Below are 26,019 nucleotides of genomic sequence, written 5' to 3'. Positions count from 1 at the left end.
GAAGCTGTGAGTCCAGTGACTGGCATAAGGCAGAAGCTCAGGAGTTTACATCCATACTCATTCACTCTCTGTGTGGGGCTCAACTGTCCCCTCCAAATGCATATGCTGAAGTCCCAACTCCCAGCACCTCAGAATGTGACCTGTGTCAAGATAAAGGCCTTAGGGAGCCTGCATGGCTCAAAGTCAGGTAAGTATCTGCCTTTGGCTCAGGTTGTGGGACTGAGCCCCACATTGGGCTCCCTGCTCAGTGGAGAGCCTGCTTCTCCATCTCCCTCTGCAGCTCCCGCAGCTCCCCCTGCTTGTGCTTTCTCTCTCTCTCTCTCTCTCTCAAATAAATAAAATCTTTAAAAGAAAAAAAAAAAGGATAGAGTTTTTAAAGAGGCGTTGAGTTACCAGGAGACCCCAAGTGTGGCCTCTGACCCAGTCTGACTGGCGTTCTCATAGAAGAAGAAAAGATGAGGACACACGCAGAGCCCCCAGCACGTGCCTTTGGGTGGCATCTACAAGCCAAGGAGAGAAGTTTCAGAGGACACCAACCTGCTGGCACCTTGGGGTCAGACCTCCAGCCTCCAGAGCCGTGTGAGAAAGGAAAGATCTGCTGCTCAAGCCGCCTGGTCTGTGGTCTTCGGTCACAGCAGCCCCGAGCCCACTGACCAGCTCCCCTCTCAAGAACAAATATTTCCGCATCTCTGGACAGCAGAAAATTGGGGGATGACTCAGCAGAAGCCCCTGATCTCTCTGTGGGCCTGAAAATCTCTGTTTTGTACAGGAAGGGTCCATGTGCTCCCACCCGCACCCGGCTGCCGGGCTTGGCACCCACAGGAGGATTCTCCATCCCTGAGAAGGAGAGGCCATTAGCTTCCCAGCACCCCTACACACACACACACACACACACACACACACACACACACACAGAATCCTGCTTAGAGAGTCAGGCCTCGTAGCCTGTGGAGGATACACCATGGGCACTGGAGATATGAGAAGCTGTAAAATCCCAAATGACAGATTCGTGACGTCCCTGAGGGAATAAATAGGGAGAACAGATGGAGAGATGAGGCATGGAGATTTCATTTAAATCTTAATAACATTTTGATAATTTAATGAATGTGGTGAGAAAAGAAAAGCAAACCAGTGCCAACAAGCTGAAACAGTCTGCCCACCCTACTGTCCCCCCAAGATGATCTGCCCAGAACGAGGGGCACAGGATTCCATGGGTGAATCATTTCCTAAGGGATGTCAAGCATTTCTCTCTGAAACTGCCAGAGCTAACCACCTCACAATGGAGAGACCTTCAGGGTGACCCAATGCACCCCCACTTTCCCTATGCACCTCCTTAGGACGTGTCTCAGGGCCACAGTCCTCCATGTGGTACCAGGTGATTTCCAGGTAAGGGGGGAACTTGGATACATGCAGGGGATACAGCCCAAGTCTTCTCAGAAGTCAGGCTTGTCCCCCTGCTGATGGCTTATCTACACATCCAACCTGTTCCCAGATCATCTCTCCCGACTCATCTCTGGAGACCTTCATGAAGACAAATCCAGTAGAGAGAAAAGAGCACTGCACAAAGAGTCCAAAGGCCTAGATCACAACCCCATCATGCACCAACCATGGGACTTGGGGTGTGTGAATTACAGTAGAAAAAAGACTTCCTACCTTGCAGGAATTTGCTGTGCAGAGTAAGGTGGTCTACTCTTCAGAAAATGGTAGGCAAGTAACTGGCATGCAACAAAAGCAAACCCCTCCCAGCACCATTTGTGTCTAACAACTAGCATAGTGGACACAGGGGCCCATGAGTGTTTACTGCATGGATGTTGACTTTTGAGGTTATTCCTCGAGAAGCAAATGCAGGCTCTATGGTTTTATGGCACACCCACACTCTCATCCTCAAGTTCTTATTTAAATAGATGTCTTGGAAAGTATAGGACTGAAAACAGAAGAAAGGTTGGGGAAGACAAGCCCCCGATGTAAAATATCTTAACTGGGACATCGAGTTTTGTGTAATCATGGAGAGAGGAAACAAGCAGCTAGAAGCAGCAGAAAGACTGGAGAAGGAGCCAGAAGGAGTGCCAGCTCTGCAGCAAGCATGCTGGCAGAGAACACACGGGGGACCCAGGTCCAAATGGCTCACAATGCATAAGGGTGAGGCAGAGTCAAACCAGCAGGAGAAAGCTTAGTGATTCAAGATGATTCAGACAGAAAACCAACCCCAGGGACTCCCTCTTTCCTGACGGAGTCCCCAGAGTGTATATATGGGGACCCCATTTGTGAGCATTCTAAGTCTTGACGGAGAGGAGGGAGAGCACTGAGAGCACTGATGGTAAACACCCGCTCTGAATCAGGCTCTACATGTGTCTTACCTGCATCCGCAGCATCCCTGGCCTAATGGGACACCTGTCAACGAGATCATGTGTTCATAGAGCTTGATGCAGTGGAAGTTTACCAAACCGGGACTGTTCAGTACATACTGGAAATACAGTCTTTGTAGTAAGACTCCTGGAGTCAACAGGCAAAATAGCCTTAAAAATATTCTTGATATAGGGGTGCATGGGTGGCACAATTAAGCATCTGACTCTTGGTTTTGGCTCAAGTCATGATCTCAGGGTGATGAGATGGAGCTCTACATTGGGCTCTGTGGAGTTTGGTTGATAGTCTCTCTCCCTCTTCCCCTCCTGCTCATTTTTCTCCTCTCTCTCTAAAATAAATAAATAAATCTTTTGGAAAATGTATTATTGACATAAATAGACACTTTCTTGAGGTGGGTGTGGAAGGCAAGGGAGTGGCAAAGAGGAACTAATTCCCTGATTAGGATGAGGATTCTCCTAGTTCAAGAGAGCAGAGGTTCTGATCTCATTTGCTACTATTTCTACACCAACTCCTCCCTCTTCCCTTCCAGTCAAGGAGTGTCCTGTTTGGTTTGCAGGGCTGTGGAGTCCATCTTCAAAAGTAAAAGAAAAACTAAAGAAAGGTACAAATTGTGAGAAAATATAATAGGCATGAAAGACAAAGAAACAAAACTGTACCTAAGAATTATGGGTGACACCAGCAGAAAAATAAAAATGGTAGAAACCAAAATAAGTGAAGATGTACTTTATCACTGGGTAACAACTTTTGGCTGCACATTGGGATCACTTTATTTTAAAAAATCAATTTCCCACCCCCATCCCTACAGTTTGGGGCTTTCTTAAGTATCACAGTTAGAAACTTGATTTTTTTAAAAATAACCTCTTCAGCTGTTTCTGTTGTACAGTCAAGACTGAAAACCATAGCACTAGATGAAAACTTGCCTAAGGTGACAAAACAAAAATTAGTATGTTCATAGACTAGTTCTCTGCCACTTCAACTTGCAGAATCTTAAGGGAAGGATTCTATTGTAGAGGTTAAAAGCTATGGCTTCAGGATCAGAAAGCTCTGAGTGGGTTCCATAGCTCTGTTGTTTGATGTCTGAATCATCTTGGGTAAGGTGGGAGGATTAAATGAGATACTGAATTTAAAGAACCCAAAACTGCATGTATACTAGAGTCTCAAAAGATTGGTTTCTATTATTTATTATCATTATTTTAAAATGCTTAAAGGACTTAAATGAACATTGAGTAAATATTCTTACCATGCCTGGACTGCCAATTCTCTCCAAATTAGTTTGTAATGTAACTATATAAATATAAATGTAATTTGTAATGAAATTAAATTGGATTTCTATCCAAATTCCAACAGGATTGTTTTTTAACTTGGCAACATGATTTAGCAATTCATCTGGAAGAATAAATGGGTGAAAATAGCCAAGTAACATTTTAAAAGAATGAAGAGGGTCTTGTACTGCTAGATATTAAAACAGCATAAAGCTAAAATAATTACATTAGTTTGGGCACCAGAGACAGAGAGATCAAGAAACAAAATATAAGGTGGCTTTTCAATTCACTGGGGAAAGAGGAGTACTCATTAAGTATGTATGATAGAACTGATTAACAATGGGTAAGCGGGGGCGCCTGGGTGGCTCAGTGGGTTAAGCCGCTGCCTTCGGCTCAGGTCATGATCTCAGGGTCCTGGGATTGAGGCCCGCATCGGGCTCTCTGCTCAGCGGGGAGCCTGCTTCCCTCTCTCTCTGCCTGCCTCTCTGTCTACTTGTGATCTCTCTCTGTCAAATAAATAAATAAAATCTTTAAAAAAAAAAAAAAAAACAAAAAAAACAATGGGTAAGCGGACAAAAATAAAGACAGATCCCTACCTCACACCATAAGTCATAATAAAGTCCAAACTACTAATACTATATCACATATAAAACCAAAATAATAAAAATAGTTAAAATTTATAGATGAATACTTTTCTGATTTTAGGATAAAAAAGGACTTCCTGGGGCACCTGGGTGGGTCAGTGGGTTAAAGCTTCTGCCTTCAGCTCAGGTCATGATCCCAGGGTCCTGGGATAAAGCCCTGCATCAGGCTCTCTGCTCAGCAAGGAGCCTGCTTCCTCCTCTCTCTGCCTGCCTCTGCCTCTGCCTCCTTGTGATTTCTGTCTGTCAAATAAATAAATAAAATCTTTAAAAAAAAAAAAAAAGGACTTCCTAAGCATGAAATGAAAAAGACCTTAGCTGAAAATATGAGTATGTAAAACTAGATTTCTACATGGCAAATAGATAACATAAATACAAAGTTAAAGGCAAGTAGCCTGGGGAAACATTTAGAGTAATTATAAGTCACTGATTTAGTATACACAGAGCTCTTACTGACAAATACAGAAAACACCAACACTCCATCTGAAATGGCATAGGGCATGGGAAGACAATGCTTAGAAGAGAAAATATAATTAGCCAGCTAGTAAAGTGATTAATCACCTTAGCAATCAAATGAATGAAAAGTAAAATAAGATATTTTCTCAATTAACAAACCAACAATGTTTGATTTTTCTCTTTAAAGATAATACTTCTAGAAAGGATGCATGGTGGGGGTGGGGGCAGCGTACTCATACATTGCCCTTGTAGGGTAAATTAGAACAAATTTCGCAGCTAGCTGACTGGAAGCACAAATAAAGAGCTTTACAGTGTATAAGTCTTATGATTTTCCAAATCTTATCCAATAGCAAGTATCACTTCTCTGATCAGAAAAAAAAAAAAAATATATATATATATATATATATATATATATATATATATATATATATATGTAGTAAGTATAAGGAAATAAGGACTACATGAATGGAAAATGGTAATCTCAAATTTCCTTGCAAACACAAGGCTTGAAACAAGTCAGACTTCTTATATTACATTAGTACAACAGCCAGACCCAGAGGTGGGATTTGTACTTGCTCATTCAGGCAGGTCATCAAACAGCTCAAACCTAAGCATGGGGACCAATGAATTAGCCAGAGCTTTGTACTTGCACCTCAAATGACAGAGAACCTTCAGCACAGCTTGCCATTCCTCATCCCCCTTAGCCACTAATCTCTCCCTGCACGCTAAAAGATGATCAAATAGGGAAAAGATTTATCTTTTAAAAGATAGCTCTTACCATTGGGAAAAGCGTGTTCCCCCCAGAAATGTCAGCCCTCTGCTCCTTGCAAAGATAGGCTTCCCACCAGGATTTTGTTTATGTATTTTGGACCCTCCCTTATTCTCAAAAGTGGAACAACATGGCAGAGCCTCCTGCAGAGAATTCCATCTGCTGTCCGCCAGACAGAAGCTGGGGATTAGGAGTAAAAGCCAGGAACCCCAAGCGGATCAGCCAGAGTGCCCACACCCCCAGACCCTGCCTCCATGCAGAGAGAGCTCATTAGCCGGGACATAAAATGTGTAAGGCTCCAAACTGAGCTGAAGGAGCTATAAACAGGAGATAGAAGTAGAGAAAGGCAGTAAACTAATTTTGTTCACTCAAGCTAGAATAGGAGTGATTCATAAAAGCAGCAGCAATTATGATGATGATGATGGTGATGATGATAGAGAGATGTCCCTCCCTGGCATTACTCTGGTTTGCACTGGCCCCTCTAACCCCAGTGGCTCCTGTGTGTGCAGTCTTCTTGGGGAAAAGTGTTCAGCTCACCTCAGTCCATGCCAGCACTGAGAAGCCCCTCAGAGAGGGGCAGCCAGGTCCCACCTCACAACCACCCATTGCCCTTGCATCTGGCCACTTCTTCAGGTAGATTTGCCACTGCAGGATTCGGCATCATGATTCAGCTACTACTTGGACAGCTCTGGGGCTTCCGCTCCTCCCCTGAGCTTTATGCTCCCTCCCATGAAGCTTTCTGCACCTTCCTGAGCCCTTAATGAACGTACTGGAAAAATGTTCTTTCTTCCCTTGGCACTATGCTATCATCCATCTTTCCCTTCTAGCATGGGCAACTCCATAAAGCCTCCTGCTTGCCAAAATTTCCAGACTAGAAGTAGGCATCAGCTGACACATCAAGCCCTCAAAGGAAGTCTTCTGCACAGCCTGCTCCAGTCTGTTAATAGTCCTGGGAGTTGGGGTGCAGCTGGCTCGCAGGTCAGCACACACTCAGCCAGGTTGCAGGATACCTGTCTACCCTCCCAACAAAATGTTATCTCCACAAAAGAGTCTTTCAAACTCCCTTCACCTGATTCTGTGGAGAGTAAAAAGTCTTTCACTTTTCTTCTTCTTGAGACTTATTTATTTATCATAGGAGAAGAGTAGGAAGGACAGAGGGAAAGGGAGAGGGAGAAAACCCCAAGCAGACTCCACACTGAGCAAAGAGCCTCACACAGGGCTCAATCCCACAACCCTGAGATCATGACCTGAGTCAAAGCCAACAGTCAGACACTTAACTGACTTCATCACCCAGGGACCCCTCAAAGTCTTTCACTTTCAAGCAAGAACTTCCTATAGGCCAAGATTCCAAAGAGTCTACCATCCTCGTCCATCTCTATACTTACATAGACCCTGGGCTTAGGGTTGAGGACTCCAAGGCCAATTTTGATATCTTGCAGAATATCATGAGAGACTCCAGTCACCTGTGGCCAACTATATTTTTTTTTAAGATTTATTTATTTATTTATTTAATCTCTATGCCCAACATGGAACTCAAACTCAACCCCAAGATCAAGAGTCTCGTGTGTGTTCCATTGACTGAGTTTAAAAAACAGACGGCTTAAGACTTCTTATTTTCAGGCTCCCAGTCTGAGTGACCTTTCAGGAATGGTAGAAAAGTTCCACTCCACTTCCTGTTACAAAGCTAACTTGGTCTGGCACATCAAATCATTATTCCCAATCCTTTTCCCCCATTTAATCATAAGCTACATTCTTAGCCATGAAACACTGCAGTATTTTCCACTGTAGAAGGAACAGTATATTTCCCACCTCACTGATGTTGGGCTTTTGGCCATTGTGGTTTGCTTTGACCGATGAAATGTTAGCAAACATGACGTGCACAGAGGCTTTAAATGTGCCTGTATAGTTTGGCATCCCTCATCTTCTTTTATCATTTACTACAAGAAGAACATGTCCCTGGTAGATGCTAGTAGCATCCTGATAGCTGGATTAAACCTGACCTGCAGCATGAAAGTAAGCCACCCCAGTTGACAAGCCAACCGTGAGTGAGATAAATAATGTTTGCTGTGGGAGTCACTGAGCTGCCTGGGGCTGTCTGTTATGTGGCATTATCCTTATACAGCAACAGCTGACTAATACACTTGCTCTATGCCCAGCATTATGCTGAATACTGTATTATCTCATTTAACTTATTTCCTTTAACAACTGTATGAGATAGAGCACTATTACTATTTCTCTTGCTTTACAAGGAGGGAAAGGGAGGCATAGAGCAGTGAAACACAATTCGCAAGCAAAGCAGATGAGCTGCAAACATGGTAATCTGACTCCAGAGCCTAACCACCATGGGACATAAAACAGAAAGAGAGAAGAGTGTAGCTCTGTGTGCTTCCGAGTCTGTACTCTGGCTGCTGACCTTGGGCTCAAAGACACAATGGCTGCTTGTGAGCTCCCTAAAGCTATCAGCACAGGTCCGACCAGATCCCCAGGGGCCACGGCAGTTTTTCTAGCTCTGTCAGTGCATGCAAAGAGGAGGAGACAGACTTCTCTTCCAGAACGCATGACCTTTTCCTGAACTTTGTAGAGGGGAAGTCCCATGGGGAATTCTAACCAAGGAACAATCCTGTCTTTGTGAGGCTCAGCAATCCCACGTTCTGCTCGGGACTATGCAACACACCTCCTTCTCTGCCTATTTTTGTTCTCTCTCTAAGCAAATATCTCCAGGCTTTTGCTTTTGAAAATTATTACACAACTGCCAGCTGCTGGGATTATACAAATAACCTGATAATAGCAAAGTGATACGCCGTCCGGTGTTCAAACACCACCACCCAGCAACAGAGCAGCCCCGGGGGCCGCTTCTCATTCACCCTGCAAGCAGAAGCAGCACAAACACGGGCCACCCACTCTCGCCCAGCCTCAGGCAGAGGCAGTTTGGTCCCCAAAAGGATTTTTTACACATCACCTTCCAAGACTCCCTAGGCACAGAAAGAAGGCAGAGTCACATTCTTTGCCAGAACAATTCGTCATCAATATGACTCAACAATGCACTTTCTTTAACCAAACTTTGTACACCTGGCTGGTTAGCAAGGGTGCCTACGGGTCTTCCAACTATAGACAAGTTGGCCATTCAGAGGTCAAGGCTCAGGTCTTCCTTGCCTATCACTAAGCCCTGTGCCTGGCTCAGCAGAAAGTCAAGAAATGTACACTGAGGGCGCCTGGGTGGCTCAGTTGGTTAGGCGACTGCCTTCAGCTCAGGTCATGATCCTGAAGTCCCGGGATCCAGTCCTGCATTGGGCTCCCAGTGACATGGGGAGTCTACATCTCCCTCTGACCTTCGCCCCTCTCACGCTCTCTCTCACTCTCTCTCTCCCAAATAAATAAAATCTTAAAGAAAGAAAGAAAGAAAGAAAGAAAGAAAGAAAGAAAGAAAGAAAGAAAGAAAAAAAGAAAGGCACACTGAAAAAATCGATGACTGTCTGCTGAGCTAGGCACAGGGGTTAGTGATAGGCAAGGAAGACCTGAGCCTCGCCCTCTGAATGGCTAGCTTGTCTATGGTTGGAAGACCCGTAGGCACCCTTGCTGCCAGCCAGGGATACAAAGTTTGGTTAAAGAAAGTGCATTGTTGAGTCATATTGATGACGAATTGTTCTGGCAAAGAATGTGACTCTGCCTTCTTTCTGTGCCTAGGGAGTCTTGGAAGGTGATGTGTAAAAAATCCATCTGGGGACCAAACTGCCTCTGCCTGAGGCTGGGAGAGAGTGGGTGGCCCGTGTCTGTGCTGCTTCTGCTTGCAGGGTGAATGAGAAGCAGCCCCCCAGGGCTGCTCTGTGGCCGGGTGGTGGTATTTGAACACTGGATGGCGTATAATCCCAGCAGCTGGCAGTTGTGTAATAATTTTTAAAATTATTATTAATTATTATTATTATTAAAGGGGAGGGGGAATCCAACTTTGAATTGTGCATATTTTAATTCTTAAAATGCAAGATTAGGACATGGTTATAGAAGCTGGAAACCCTTTGAAAAGGAAGGAAAGATGGAAATATAGCCAGACTTTCCAAGTCTACAACACTTACCAATAAAACTAATACTTAGGAATCCTTATGTCAGCAAGAGAAGCCAGCCTAGGGTGTGTGATGGTCAGGGGACTGCCTGTCCTACAACCATGGCTCCTCTTAGAACAGTCCTCAGTTTTCCTTTGAGAAACCCCCTTCCCTCACATTCCATGTATGACTTAGAGCGAGGTCCCCTCGGACGCAGGCCAGGTACATGTCCTTCATCGCAGAATAGGAATCCTGAGCCGAGCACACAAAACCAGAAAACAGTTGGGGGACTCAGCCCCATGGAGGTTTCTAAGCAGCCCACATCTGAGCAAAGAAGTAGGCTGGACTTTGCACAGACAGACCGGAGACGTCTCTCGAACAATACAGAGTTTACATCAGCACTGGGACTCTCTCCCTGATCCACTGTCTGACTCTTTCAGTTAAGCTCCTTTTCTTGAACCTTCATTGGAGACAGAGCGGAGGAGAGATCGCCAAGCTGGAAACGGGGGTTTGGATCACAGATCTGCTATAGGAAATAGTAAGTTACTTCTCCTGTCAGGACCTCAGTCTCTCCCTCCACAGCTTTAAGGGGCTGGAATTAAATAACCACAAAGGAGCCTTATGGGCTGGGTCAACAGAAATCGACCCCAGGAAGCCCTGGCTCTTGGCAACATAAAGCTCACATTGTCAGGGCCAGTGAGGCTTGGAGTTTAAAGCAGTTAATCCCCAGGCTGGATGACTCGGACAAAGAGGATTAACCCTCAGACAAGAGAATCATCATCCAAATATAGAGCAATCCCAAACACAAGCACCAGAACGGGAAGCACCCCCACCTTCTCTTGTAAATTCTTGTTCTCTAACCCCTTTGGTAAGCTGATAGATTAACCCTCCAGCCCCCCAAGGTCAAGGTGTTACACCTTCCCCACATTCCTCTCACACCTTTCTCAGTTCTGTAATCCAAGGTCCCAGCACTTCTGCTTTGAAATATGCAGGTTTTTTAAAGGTGCTCTGAGTTTGGCGAGTGAGTTGGAGCCCCTCCTGAGTGCCGGGGACTGTGCGAAACACCAGAGCTGTGGTCATAGGCAAGAGAACGTAGTCCCAGCTCTCAGGGCGTTTTCCAGTCTAGTGGGGAAGCACAACTAAGTACTAAGCACCAGTGTATTCTGCTAAGCACCACGGAACAATCATTATCTCCTTGATAAACGCTCCTCGATAACCCCAGAAACTAGATTGTACTATGACCATTTCCCAAATAAAGAAACCGAAGGTCTGAAGTTAAACACGTTGCCCAAAGTTATACAACTTTTAAGTATCAGAGCAAACCATTTGGCTTAAAAATTATATGGGACATACGGGGCCCCTGGATGGCTCAGTTAGTTCAGCTTGACTTGGCTCAGATCATGATCTCAGAGTCCCCAGATCCCACCAGCGTTGGGCTCCCTGCTCAGCGGGGAGTTGGCTTGTCCCTCTTCCCCTCCCCCTGCTGGTGTTTTCTCTCTTCCTCTCTCAAATAAATAAAATCTTTTAAAAAACATTATGTGGGACATAGAATGTACAATACCAAGACTGAGGTACACCATGGACAGTCGGGGATTATGGCGTGTGAATGTGGGTCCATCAGTTGTGACGCAGACACCACTCTGGTGGGGGAGGCTGCTGCACTCCGGCGGGGGAAGGGGTGCGGGGGGGGGGGGGGGCGCTGCAGGGGGAGGGGCAGACGCCTATGGAAACTCTGCAACTTCCACTCCCCTCTGCCATGAATCTAAAGCTGCTCTATCAAAATAAAATCTTTTTTTTAAGATTTTATTTATTTATTTGACAGAGAGAGATCACGAGCAGGCAGAGAGGCAGACAGAGAGGGGGAGAAAACAGGCTCCCCGCTGAGCAGAGAGCCCGATGCAGGGCTCAATCCCAGGACCCTGGGATCATGACCTGAGCCAAAGGCAGAGGCTCAACCCACTGAGCCACCCAAGTGCCCCCTAAAATATTTTTTTGAAACAGAGTAGCCCATCATCTTGCACAAGTCAGAAACAATGAGAGAAGGAAAGGGAGAATATTGAACTTTAGACTTTTCAGAGTGTATCCACTCCTGGAATAGCCCCCAGAGGAAAGACTGATGTTTAACCCCGTACCCTTCTCTGCACTGAAGATGCCTGGAAGACAGGCAACCCAATGGCTAATCCCAGGGGACAGGGTGGGTGAGGGCAACTTCTCAATCTTCACGTTGTCAAGAAACACTCCTCTTGATCGTTCACGATGTGTTCCCATAAACCTCTGGGAGTGAAATGGCAAACCGCAGTTTCAGGCTCTGTATCGGTGAAGGTAGACTAACCCCTGTAACAAGTGGACACAGTGATGTCAGTCGCTGTCTTAATACAGGCAGGGTTTACGTCTTGCACATCAGACAGCCCCAAGCAGGATAGGAAAAGGGTCTGGAGGAGTGTATGGAGGTGCATGGGGCGGGGACCTGTCACATGGCCATAACCATTTGCAAAGGAGGCTGGAGGATATAGTTTGTGTGAACCAGACGACAAGGAACCAGGTTTGTTTGAGGAAGAGTTTGCCAGTCTCTGCCATGAGGGCTGGTGGGGGGAGGGGGGTTGGTTCAAAAACTGCATATTTAACAGAGTTATTTTTAAATAAAGGAAATAACTCAAAATGCTCATATAGATGATGGCATTATAGGTGGGTATCCCCTTTCTTTTCCCAATTTTCTGGATTATCAGTAATGTGGTTGTAATACACCCAAAATGGCGGCAAGGAGGGGAAGTGGGGGGATTCCTAACTAAATCTCAGAGCAGTTATGGGTTGGAATGAGGCAGTTGCAATCAGGGTTGTAATCCAAGCAACTGTCTGTGAGAGAGTGGCTCAGGCTTTTTCAAATACAAGACACAGAACTTTCTGCTCCATTTGTTCTGGACAATGGTGACCTAGGGCTTTTTTGTACTTCTTAAATGCTGTCCATACCCTCCTGGGTCTTTCTGTACCGTAAAGCATCTCCAAGACATCAGTCACAGTTTCCAAAACTGCTATTTCCCTAATTGGATGGATGTCTGTGATCGAGGCCGTATCGGACTTCTGATCCACTCAGTTCACACACAGCTAAGCCTTGTGGCCACAGCACAGAACAGTCAGCAGCTATCTCATTACTCAGAGGACCATTTCAAGGAGCCAAGACTATTCGCTCCTCTGTATATCTCAGTGGTTCCTGGGATTTTTCCACCTTGACACACCTGAGAACCTTTACACCCCCCAAGAGATCCTAGTGGGTGTCCACGCTACTTCCCAACAGACTTCTCCTCCCTATCGCCCTCTCCCTGTCTTCTAACCCCTGACCCAAACCACTTCACACTCCAAGCTCTGGCCATACCTGCCTCTTGCTTCCTGTTGTTCCCAAACCAACCAAGCACTTGCACATCTGTTTGATACTCTGCAAACTATCTTTGTTATCAGGAGTCTCTTTCTCCTCCCCACTACCCACCTGGAAAACCATTGCATCCTTCAGGACCCAAGGAGGCCAGGCCCCTTCACCTACGCCTTTCCTGGTCCCCAGTCTGCTTTCCTCATATAGGAACAGCAACTGCTTAGAGTTTGTGCTCCCAAAACATTCACTCAGTATATTCCTGTCTGATATCATCTTCTCACCTTGTGCTCTAGTTATTAATTAATGAGCTCCCTAATGGCAGAGCCCAAGCACTGCAGCCCTTGTAGGACGAGGCCAACAGAGGAAACTCGGGTCCTATCTGAATCACATTCTTGCTTCCCTGATGAGCTAGAAGTGTGAGGCCGAGAGATGTAACCATGTGAGTGCAGAAGCAGGGAAAAGGTGACATGGAGAGGCTGTGACCTGTGCACACTAATCACCTGTGGGATTCTCAGTAAAGTGCAGGTTCTGATTCAGCAGGTCTGGGGTGGGGCCTGAAATTCTACATTTCTAAGACACTCCCAAGTGATGCTGATGCAACTGTTTCGGGGCCTCTACTTCTGGTGGCGAGGCCCTGGAGCTTGTTTGCATAAGTACATGTCGCACCTGGGGCAAACCTCAAAGGCCCTGGCTCCAGAGGAGGAAAGGTTCTAGAGGGAGAAAACAGATTACCCTTCCAATAAGAGAAAAGTGTAAGAGACAAAGCCTAGAACATAGCAGTAGCTAAAAAGACATCTGCAGAAGAGCATGGTTTGGGTGCGGGTCCAAACCCAACCTGAGCATCCAGAATGAATGAAGTCAGATTATGCAGAGGAACACAAGCAGATATCTTTCAACTCATCCTTGGAGAAGATAGGATGTCGGTCTTAAAATAATAGAAGAAACTCAGTTATGAGTCTCTGGAGCACTGAGCTAGGGCCTATTAACTTTCAAGGACACCTGAAGTTTGACCCTTTTTGAAGTTAAACATCTCCACCTCCAGGTAAGTACTGACCTTGAAAACAAGCCTACAGGTAGGGCAGACATGTGAGTGAAGGAAACCAACTCCGGAGGCTGGGAAGCGGTTTGGATCCAGTGCCAGGTTTAAGCCAATGGGGCATTAGCAAGATATTTGCAAATTCCCTTTACAAGAGAGTGGGTGTGGCATCAAAAGTAGTAGAGGCTAGGTCAGGGCGGTGGGCTGAGGCCCAGGGCCACACCTAACAAGACTTCATGGAGGGTGAGGAGGGACCACAGCACAGAGCAAAGAACATGTTCTAGAGCATGAAGGCAACTTTGCTTTTCCACTTGGCCCTTTAGTGGCTGCTAAACTCTGGGCAAGTTATGTAACTTCTCTGAACCTCAGTTTACTCCACCATAAAATCCAGACAATAAGCCCCCACTTCACAGAGACTGAAAATTCAATGAAATCGTGTATGCATAATAGTAATCCTTATTGTCACACGATCAGATGGCTAGAGGGAGCTCCTGGAAAAATAGCACCTAGCACATGTGTGTTCCTAGCACCTAGTACAAAACTGTTTGCTATAAAATTCCCCTTTTCTGTTGTCTCCACTTCTTTATAAAGTGAGAATAGAACAGATTTATCTGCAAGCCCGAAGTAGTCCTTTGTCTCTCCAAGGTGACAGCAGAGGAATCTGGGGTGACAGACTGGATTGGCAATTGCCATTAACGGACTTCAGCCAGGCCTTGGATTCTGCCCCAGGTGTATGTGTCCCTAGAAGGAAGGTGTTATTCTAAGCCCTTTGTGCAAATTAACTTATGTCTTCTTCCCCATAAAGCTACAGAAGAGGTCATTATTCCCATTTTACTGATTAGGAAATTGAGGCACAGAGTGGTTAGATGACCTGCCCAAGGTCTCACATTCATAAGAAGCAGAGCCAGGCTGTGGAACAAGATGACTGCTCTGGGGGTCTTTGCCTTTCACCATCTCCAAGAAGCTCAAGAATCCAAGAGCCGACCAGAAGATTGAGTCAGCCAGAAGGGGCCTCCCTTGTCTAGAGGAAATGGGCTGAAAGCAACAGGACAGTGACCTGGGAATGACACAGATGAGACTGTGAAACCCCATAGAACTAACCCAGCTCTGACAGCCCTGCATGGTGCCCTGAAGGCCCACACACTGGGTCACTGTGGAAACAGGAGGCCACCAATCTTGTGATGTGAGGGCAGCTTCTGCAACAGAAATTGGCCAGCATCACCCAAAGGAGGAAAAACAAATGTCATTCATTGTGGGGAGCGAGAGGACTTGGCTCAGCACACACCTGCTTCCATATTGCTTATGACAATTCCCCTGGACTTCATCTTCTATCACTTTGACTTTTAAGCTACACCTTTATAGGAACCCTCCTACACAGTTGGTGGGAAGGCAAGCTGGTGCAGCCACTCTGAAAAACAGCATGGAGGTTCCTCAAAAAGCTGAAAATAGACCTACCCTATGACTCAGCAATCGCACTACTGGGTATTTACCCTAAAGATACAAATGAATTGATCCGAAAGGGCACATGCACCCCAATATTTACAGCAGCAATGTCCACAATAACCAAACTATGGAAAGAATCTAGAAGTCCATCAGCAGATGAATGGATAAAGAAGATGTGGTATATATAGACAATGAAATACTGTGCAGCCATCAAAAGAAATGAAATCTTGCCATTTGCAACAACATGGGTGGGTAGAGGGTATTATGCTGAGCGAAATAAGTCAATCAGAGAAAGACAATTATCATATGATCTCCCTGATATGAGGAAGATGAGAGGCAGAATGGGGGGTTGTGGGGCATAGGGAAGGAAAAAAATGAAACATGATGGGATTGGGAGGGAAACAAACCATAAGAGACTCTTAATCTCCCACAACAAACTGAGGGTTGCTGGGGGGTAGGGGAGTAGGGATAGGGTGGCTGGGTTATGGACATTGGGGAGGGTATGGGCTACAGTGAGTGCTATGAAATGTGTAAGCCTGATGATTCACAGACCTGTACCCCTGGGGCAAATAATATATTATATGTTAATAAAAATAATTTTTTAAAAAAACTACACCTTTACATTACTTTCCAACAGCTTTCCTTTCCTTATGGGGAGATGGAGAGGAGAAGCGAGTTGCAGGAAATTGGAGGGGGAGACGAACCATGAGAGACTGTGGACTCTGAGAAACAAACTGAGGGTTTTGGAGGGGAGGGAGGTGGGCATTGGGTGAGTCTGGTGGTGGGTACTATGGAGGGCATGTATTGCATGGAGCATGGGTGTGATGCATAAACAATGAATTCTGGAACACTGAAAAGAAATAAAAATAAATAAATAAGATTCATTTTTATGCTTGGCTTAAAAAAAACAAGTGGCTGCATTTAACCCATGGACATTCAAGTAAGCATGGATGGAATGTGTTCATTCCTCATCATAGGAGTAGGAGTGGAACTAAGTCCCCTGAGCTCTCCAGGGCCAAGATCAGGAGCGCTTCCCCTTGCCATGAGCTCTCCAGCCCCATCCCTGGGTCCAGCACTCTGCTCAAAGCAGGCTGCTCCACAAGGCCATTTACCCTCCCTCAGAATCTCCCTTGAGCCAGCTGAGCTCCACTCCTCTCTCTCTGTGCCATATGCTGCACCCCAGATCAGATCTGAGGCCACAGTCAGATTCTGGACATGGCAAGAGAGCAGGAGCTACATGCAGAGTAAGAGCCCCCCTCATTGGGTCTGGCCTTTGGAGGCTGGCAAGGGAAATCCCAGGGGATTTTTCAGAGGCAACATGGAGGGATCTAACCAGGCTCCCACCTGTCTGGCAAACTAGTTGTGATGTTTCAGAGGACTTCGAAGCATAATCATGAAGGGAAGCCAGGTCCCATTGTTCTGTCTCTCCAGGTCTCTACCCTCAGATGAACTTCTGTTACTGCAAACCTGACTGGGCTCTGACCCTCTTGCCACCATTAACTTGCTGCAGGACCATAGATAAGCAAGTCATTTTCTTCTCTAGACTAAGCACACCCCTTGGCACAGGAGGAGGACTTCCACTCCTACCCCTACGATGAGCAAAGAATGTATCCCAAGGAGTTGAGATTCCTGCGTTCTGAGATTCCTTAAGCTTGGTAGCACTAAGACCCTGTAGTTCAAGGAAGTCCTTTCACTGACTTGGACTTGCTCTGGACCTGAAAAGGAAAATGCCTGTGAAATAGTAATTTTAAAAAAAACCTACATACTTGGGAATAATGATGGCCCATTTTTCCAAGGACAGGGATTCATGTGCAGGTTCAAGGTCATGGAAAGACCTTGAAAACTCACACCTATCCCTGCTTAGGTGAGTTTTAGAGGCCCAGAGCTCCTGCCAATTCATGTGGCATTTGCAGGAGGCACGGAACCAAGGCATGGCACTGCACCCTCACCTGAAACAGCCAGCTTCCAGACTCCAACATCTGTGATTGGAGAAGGCTCCAGAGGTCTGGCAAAAATTACCTTCTCTCACATCAATGCAGAGCTGGACAAGAAGGAAATGAGGTTGTTCCTCTACATCTCCAAGGGTACCTTTCTCTGTGATTTCTTTTTGCTGGGCCTCAGGTTTCTCAGCAGTAAAATGGAAGTGGGAGAAAGGATGCAGCCTATAGGACCTAACTCCTCAAGGGGAAAGTTGAGTGTATGATCTTTGAGCTAGAAGAGGCCAGAATGGCAGCAAAGGCAGAGAAGTTGGGGGAAAAGATACCATTAGCTGCTGAGTACCTACTAGGTGCTGAAGCCTTAGCTCATCACTGTCAGTTATGCTCTCATTTCTTGCCCAGGCCAGTGAAGAATCACCAGGAAAAACTTCAGCCAGTGGAACAACCTCAATAGTATTTACTCACTCTCATATCTAATAAATATCTAGTGCATGCCTACTATGTGCCTGGAACAGAGATAACAACAGATTTTTCCAGTAGAAGACACCACGGGGCAGATTTTGTGGAACCGATGCCCAGAGACATCTGAGAGGACAGTTTCAGCATTTACATAATCCAGGGGACTCAGAAATTTTTATCATGGAATTCCAGCAAACAATGGGATATTACTGAGCTGAGCCAGTGGGGTTGGCTTACTGCAGAGAATAGACAGTTGGCTTCCCACTGAGGTACTTGAAAATCTCTAGCCCATAAGGCTGATTATTATCCAGTTGTCATATTTTGAATATCATGAGCCCCATGCAAATCATCTTCTCAATAGCACTAGCAACATTAAATGACAGGTTCTCGATTCTCTCTTCACACAGAATCTTTAAGTCCTTTAGGAACATAAAGATATGGCGATCACTTAATCAACATTTTGACCAACATATTTCCAAGTCCAGAAGCATGAAAGGAACAGCAGAGCATTTGGATGTCATTACTATCATTGTCATCACTATCATCACTAACACTGCCATCACCATCATCATCACCACCACCACCACCACCATCGCTATCAACAACACCACCATTACCATCATCACCACCATCACCATCATCACCACCATCACCATCATCACCACCACCACCACCACCATCACCATCAACAACACCACCATTACCATCATCACCACCATCACCATCATCACCACCATCACCATTATCGTTCTCATCATCATCTTACACCTAAGGAAGACAAGGCTCAGAGAAATTAAATAACTTGCTCAAGTTTACACAGATAGTAATGAGTCTTGAGTTCAAACCAAGTTCTGTATGATTCCAAATGTCACTGCTCCATCCCATGCCCCACGTGGTCAGACTTACTACCCACACATAAAAATGGAGGCCAACTTACTATCTTTCTCTTACTTCCTTCTAGGCTTCAATTCACCCCCCCCCCAACTATTGACACACTCTTTCTCTCCCTCTTTCCCATACATACTCAAACACACACACAGAGGAAACCACTTTCAGCTGCAGTACCTACTTTTCTCATTCCCTCCCTCTCAATATCATTGCCAGCAAAACTCACCCTTATACATATCCAGCCACGCCATGGGGAGGAAAGGGATAGCGCCTAGAATTTGAGACTGAAGTCATTCTAACCCCCCCTTCCAATAAAACTATTGCCTATGTCTCTCCTTTTATAAACAGGAATGCATTATGCAAGATGCTGTAGATGTGGGATTTTTCAAGCGAGCTGGTAACACTCTTTCACTTGGCACAAAATTGATTTAAATAAATCTCTCCCTTTTTCAAGATTCTTCCCTGCTCCTGCTTAATCTTAAATTAAGAGCAGTATAATAATAACCAAAGAACATCACACCCCTGAATTTCAGCCACCTCTCTCTGGAAGATCTTTTCTCCCTTTTTTTGAAAGTATGAGCTATTTTTTGGCTTCCACTCCTTTCTCTTTCTTACTTGTCACCACACATTGCTTTCTGTAAGAAATAAGCAATTGGAGACTTTGTATTTAAAGTCTGTTTTTAGTCCATGAAATCCACAATAAGGCTCCCACAAGACCTTGGAAAGAAAGGGAATAACTGCAGGGAGTTACACTTCAAGATCCACTGAAGCAATGACATACAGTCACCGCCAATGAATAAACAGTTTCATTCATTCATTCAATAAATATTCATTGAGCATGTACTACGTGCCAGGCAACATTCTAGACACTGGTGATAGAACAGTGAATTGGCTTACTGAAGGGACAAATAAATAACATGCTAATGACCCTCCAATTTGTGTCTCCTAAAAACCCTTCCTTCAACTCTAGACTCACATATATAACTATCTACTTAACATCTCTCATTGGACACCCAGTTGAACCCCATGACTCTTCCTTCTCAATCTCAGAAGAGGGCTTCTTTTCCAGTTGCTCAAATCAAAATATGTGGAGTCATCCTTGACTCCTTTCTCTCTCTCATACCTGAATCTACCAATCAGCAAGTCCTGTCTTCTCCATCATCAAATATATCCAAAATTTGACTTCTCACCATCATCACTAGCCACCTTGGTCTAAATCACCATCACCTCTCACCCGAGAACCACAGTAGCCTCCTGGTTGCTCTCCGTGTTTTAGTTCTTAACCCTCTAAGTTGATTACAAAGTCTAAATCTCAACTGATCATTGTAATACATATATCAGATCCTGGCATCTAGAGTTCAAAATTCTCCAATAACTTCTCATCTTGCTTAGAGTAAAAGCCAAAATCCATACAAAGCCCTACAAGACTATGAATTGCCTAACTGCCTGCTAGTTCCCTGATCTCAACTTCTACCATGTTGACCCTCTCTCAGTTCCTTCTCCATGAGTCTCCTTGCTGTTCCCAGAACATACAAGTACTCTGTCACCTCAGGGCCTTTGAGATTGTTGTTTCCCCTGCCTAAAACAATCTTTACCCAGATATCCATCTAGCCCACTCTTTTACTTCCTTCATGTCACCCTGACCACTTTCTATAAACTGCCACCACCCATTCAACCCTGTTTTCCACTCCCACTCAACCAGGCGCCCCCAATCCCCCTTCCCCATTTGATGTTCTGTCATTACATGTTTATTTATTTATTTCCATATTATTTATCTCCCCCAACTAGAATTAATGTTTTACGAAGACAGACATTGCATTTTATTGCTGTATCCCCTGCCTATAACATACCTGACCCACGGAGATACTCAAAAAACATCTGGTGAATGAATGATTATCTAAAGGTATATATGCCCAACGTTCAGCCATGGAAACACAGAAAAAAAGAAAGAGGAAAGGGGCCAGTAGCAGGCACTGACCATTCAAAAGAGTCCAGGAGAAAAGGAGCCTTAGCCAGGGTACTTTAAATATTAAGGTATCTAAAGTAGATTGATTGCAAAATATCCCTAATTCTTCCTTCCCTATATCGACACTCTTTGCAATGTGCCTATGTAGCTCCTCTCATCAGAAAGTGGAGTCTAGGGGCACCTGGGTATTTCAGTGGGTTAAGCCTCTGCCTTCAGCTCAGGTCATGATCTCAGGGTCCTGGGATCCAGCCCCACATCTGGCTCTCTGCTCAGCAGGGGGCTTGCTTTCTCCTCTCCTCTGCCTGCCTCTCTGCCTACTTGTGATCTCTCTCTATCAAATAAGTAAATATAACCTTTAAAAAAAAAAAAAAAAGGAAGTGGAGTCTATTCTCTGCTCCCTCACTCTGCACTGGCCTTATGACATCCTATCAATAGACAAGGATGAAATGATAGTGTGCCTGCTATAAGTTTAGGCCACACGAGGGTCATGCAGGTTTCCACTCTCGCCCGGACTCCTGCCACTACCATGTGAGCATGCTAGACTCACCTGTTGGGGGATGAGAGACTCCACAGAGCAGAGCCCAGTCATCCCAGCTGAGGCCATCCTACAGCAGCCAGTCCTTGGCCACTCCATCAGCAGACTAAAATCACATGAGTAAGCCCCGCTGAAATCAACCAAGCATAACCCAGATCTGCAGACTTCCAGGCCAACCCACAGACATGTGAGAAAACAATAAATTGTTGCTTTCTGGGAGGTTTCTACTGAGTCCCATTGCCAATATCAACCCTAATGTGTGTGGTCAGTCCCTAGTATAATCATCTAAGTTGCTCAGCTCTGAGTACATGCTCATTGGAAATCTTCCTCCTTACGACTTAGACCTCATGAAGGGGAGTCTTCAGGAAGACCTATTCACCATGTCACATGGTGTCTCAGTCATTACAAATCAGTAGAGTTGCATGCAGGTGAGCAAGGTCACAGAGATGTGGCAGCGAGACAGATCAGGTTTGCGAGGCACCAAAACTAAAAGCCAGACCTTGGATGATAGAAATTCACAAAAGGTAAGTGTCACTTCTGAGGCATCTTGAGGGAAATCCTTCCAGTCACCCTGGTGGTGACCCAGCCACATGACATCCTATCTCACAGAAACTTTGACAAGGTTCTCAGACACCCCAGCCCCATTTCTGTCCATAGAACACATTGCAAGAGCTCTACTGCTCCTTAACTGGCTGTGGGATGGAGATCTCAAATCTGTAGGGGAACAAAGTCTCAAAAGGACAGAGTGGCACACTGTGGTCTTCCTCCTAACCATGCAAGATGGAACCCTCAAACAGATTGATCATATGACACCAGGTAAATGCATTCCATGAGACGCTGGAGGTCAGGATATTTTCAATGAACTCCAACACCTTTCCACTACCATAGAAACTCTTACCATTTGCAGAGAAAACAAGAACTAGCAAGAACAATGCCAGCAGGAATATTCACTAAAGGTGGTGCTTTCTTTCATGGTGGGGGAAAGGAAACAAACATAATGTTCAGGTTCAAAAGGAACACAAATACTTGATCGGCATGAAAGATTTCTGCACACTGTCTTGCACTGCTTCCCTAATTCCTGTGCCTCTCAGCGCCTTGCAAAGATTTGTGCTTCAGCTTACTGCACTGACTTGTGCTCCGAGTGACCACAGGAACCTACATCTACTATCCAAGCTTCTTCTAAGCATAGAGTGTAGCATTTCAGCCAATTCCTGAAACAAGAGCTCAGGACATAAATCTTAGTGACACATAGAAATCGTAAGAGGCAATACCCCAGTGACCTTGCCACGTCTCCCATTCTACCTCAAGTCCTACTGCTGACGCCCCCCCCTCTCTAATCCACGGCCTCCTTAGCCTTCTTTCTGATTTTCCTTATGAACGCACCTCTCTCCTCTTCCAGGGATTTTGCAGGTGCTGTGACTCTGCCCAAAGTGCTCATTCTCAGCATCTGGCTGGCTCACTCACTTCCACAAGGGCTCTGATCAAATGTCACTTATCAGCAAAGCCTTCCCTAACCAGGCTGCATAAAAAAATAACAATCCTCACCGCATGGCAGCACTCCTCCTTCCTCTTACCCTGCTTTATTTCTCTCCATTATAATGTATCATTGGCTGATTCACTCTCTAATTACTTAGTTATTTGTTGGTTTACACACACACACAAACACACACATGCACACATTAAGCTCCTTGAGGATAGGGGTTTTCTTTAGTTCAATTTTGCATTCCCCACACACAAAGCAGTCACTGACACACAGTAGGTACTCAGTGGATGAACTTTAATTTCTTGAGCACAGGCTTTGTGCCATGCAATTTATGCCCCAAAATCATTCACCAATGAACAAATATTTTGTAAGCAACTACCACATAATTCTTATAACAATGCTGTTGTTATCTCCATGTTACAGATCAGGAAAGCAAAGCTCAAAAAAAAGCTCTAACTTGCCCAAGACACTCACCTAGTTTTGTTTGCCCATCAAAGCCTGGGCTTCTCACAAGGTGCCAGCCTGCTTTTCAAGCAACTTAATCATGGTTTAGATTACCAAACGCATGTGATACGCAGCTCTGGCCAATATCATGATGGCAAGGGCTCGATCATATTTCATCCCCCACCACAGTTTTTGTGCAGGAAGAAACATCCATTAGGTTGGATTTTCATCTCCCAGACAGCGGGTTGGTAGTAATGGCTTCCCTTGACACTGAGACAGAATCAAGGTCAGAGCTTTCCCTTTGAACTGGGCCAGGACAAGTACAGACAGGTCAGGGACCCAAGGGGAAAGAGGGCAGAAGTTCATCTCCTCTGAAAAATCCCTGAGAATTTTCCAGAACCCCTGCCTTTTTGAAGTACTGCTTCAAAACCTTCTTGGTCCTAGAATTTAGGAAAACAATCAATTTTTCTAAAAGGAAAAAAAAAAAAAAAAGCCTGACCTGCGTTGGACATATTCCTCTGTGTGTGTCTACTGGGGTCTGGCCATGCACTGCAATAGCCAGCCCAGTCGTGACTTGGAGACCTCTGCCCATCCAGTATCTGGGATGCTGATGGGGTTGAACAGCAATGTGGGTCACTCACAGACCAAGAGACCAAGAAAGTGACCTAGTCCCTACCAAAATCAATGTCATACCTCATCTGTGAGGGCTTCATTTAAAAAATAATCTCCTGGCACAATTAATTCCTTCCTCCTCAGGACTCCCAACACTCCGGTTCCTCACACCTGCGTGAATGAACTCATCACACTTGATTATTACAGGTGTTTCTCCCCCCACCAGGTGGGAGCTTCTGGTGAACCTAGACTTTGTTTTCCTCATCCCTGCATCTCCAAGGACTAATCCAGCCTCTGACACATTGTAGGTGCTGGGTGAGTATTTGCTGACTCAGGAAAGATGCAGAATGAGCCTGTACTAAATCTGCTGCATTGCCTAGAGCAAGCAGGACAAGCCACCTCTTCTGGAAAGTGCAGGATGCAGAAACATAGAAGCGGTCCAGTGTCCAGATCAGCGGCTGAGCTGGCGGCAATGCTCACCTTTCCCCGCTACACACACCTTTCGCCCCTCACCTGCCTGCTGGAACCTCAAAGCTACCCACACTGACCTCCCAAATAGGCTTTAAGAAAACAAGCAGGGACTCCTCCCACCCACCCACCCCCGGCACCCCACCCCACCCAGCAGCTCTCAGCAGAGCCCAAGACAAGGACATTAAGTTACCTTGAAAAGGACCTAGTTCGCATCTGCGATCGCTGTTCAAGGGTCGCGTTTCCCCAGCCCTGCCAAACCCGGGACGGCAGAGATAGGAACACCCGTCTGCGGAAGACCTGGCTGTGCCTCGCTCCTCCCTGGCCACACGCGTTTGCTCCCCCATCCCCGCAGAACAAATCACGTTCTTTTCCTTGCGCTAAAATCCATCTCTAAACAAATCCTCTCTGCGTCCCTAAAAACCGGCTCCCACGCCCACGGAGGGCGCCCTCCACAAGCAGAAATACACACTCACGAGCCCCAGCCCAGAGCCGCCAGGTGTAAGCATGTTTTCGTCGGTTCTTCGGCAACAAACCGCCACCAGCAAAACCCGTCTCCTAGGGACGGAATTGAAACTAAAAGCTGGGCTGGGAAGCTTAGGGAAACGGACTTAAGAAATGTCAGTAGCCGAAGTTGCGGAACTGTGCGGCGCTAACAGTTGGAACCGGGTTTAAAAACAGCCCTTGGGGATGCCACCTTCAAAGAAGCGCGCAGCCGCGGGCGGCCGGCAGGTCCCTGCTTCTCTGCGCCGGCTTTCCGAGACTCGCCCCTGTCTTTGGGGTCATTTACTATAAACAACGTTCAGGGGGAGCAGCTGTCCGTGTCGGCCCCGCAGGCAAGCTGGGGAGGCCCCTGGAGCGCGCGGAGTCCGCGCCGGGCCGGCTCCGCACGCTCGGGAGCGAGCCACGGCGTCGCCTACCTGGGTGGGAAATCCGCGGGCGGGGGCGGAGGCGGGTGCGGGTGCAGGCGCGGGTGCGGGCGGAGCAGCGTCGGCGCTGGCGGCCCGGCCCGCAGCTCCGGCCACCGCGGCGCTGGGGCGATCCCGGCGGAGGCAGGAGTCCGCGGCTGTCACACCTGCATCACGGCGCCCACGCCGCCGCCGCGGGCGGCCCAGGCGCAGCACGCAGCGCGCCCCCGCCGCTCCGAACACCGAGGGCGGGTTGGCTCCTGGGTCCTCTGTGCAGCGGGATCTGATCTTAACCCGCTTTCCTCCCCGGCCTAGGCATTAGCAGTATCCGCGGCCGGCAGCTCTGGGCTTCTAAATCCCTCCTGATTCGAGGCGCAGTGCCTGCGAAAGCTGGCTGGGAAGGGGGCCGGCGGAGCCCCAGGCTGTCTGGATTTGTGGACGGGTAGATGTTAAACTTACTCCTGGAGTTTCGAGTTTGGTCCCCGGCTGATTCTGGTCTTCAGCTGGCTTCCGTCTCTCCACCCCGCCCGGGGCGAGGGGGCGCTGTGGACTCCACATCCGCTCTCAACAGCTCCGAGCTAGAACGCATCAGAGGACAGGACTCAAATTCCTGGCAAGGGGAATCCTCTGCTAATTGCATCGCCGAAGTATCTCAGATAACGGGTGCGGTGACATCGCCAGGTCCTTGTTACCTCATCAGGGAGCTGGGTGAGAAGACCCTATCTGGCGAGTGGAAAGAAAGGGGAAGACACGACGAGGCTTGCTGCATCAGACCAACCCCTCCACCTGTCTCCCTCCTTCCAATACTCCCCACCCCCAATCCTACCGCCATGCCCCATCCACCCAGAGAAGAGTTCACCCTACAGTGAAAGGCTCTTTTCAGGAGCAAGGTTCCTTCGAGAAGGAACTGAGAAGGAACCTAATGACACTGGAAATTCAGAGGTGAA

General features: G+C 46.5%; 1 protein-coding gene across 6 annotated transcripts in view; it reads right to left on the bottom strand.

The window, feature by feature from the left end:
* SV2B (synaptic vesicle glycoprotein 2B) overlaps positions 1-25,686 on the bottom strand; it is a 180,996-nt gene extending 155,310 nt beyond the window's left edge. The window contains exon 1 of one of the 6 annotated variants that reach the window (XM_059180062.1): positions 25,532-25,686. The gene's annotated coding sequence lies outside the window, so the exon portion shown is untranslated. The other 5 variants (XM_059180063.1, XM_059180061.1, XM_059180065.1 and 2 more) reach the window with 5 other exon arrangements.
* Between the last annotated feature and the right edge of the window lie 333 nt (positions 25,687-26,019).

This window comes from Mustela lutreola, chromosome 7, assembly GCF_030435805.1.
Source record: "Mustela lutreola isolate mMusLut2 chromosome 7, mMusLut2.pri, whole genome shotgun sequence".
Classification (NCBI taxonomy): domain Eukaryota; kingdom Metazoa; phylum Chordata; class Mammalia; order Carnivora; family Mustelidae; genus Mustela; species Mustela lutreola.
This window is presented reverse-complemented; position numbering and strand designations above follow the sequence as displayed.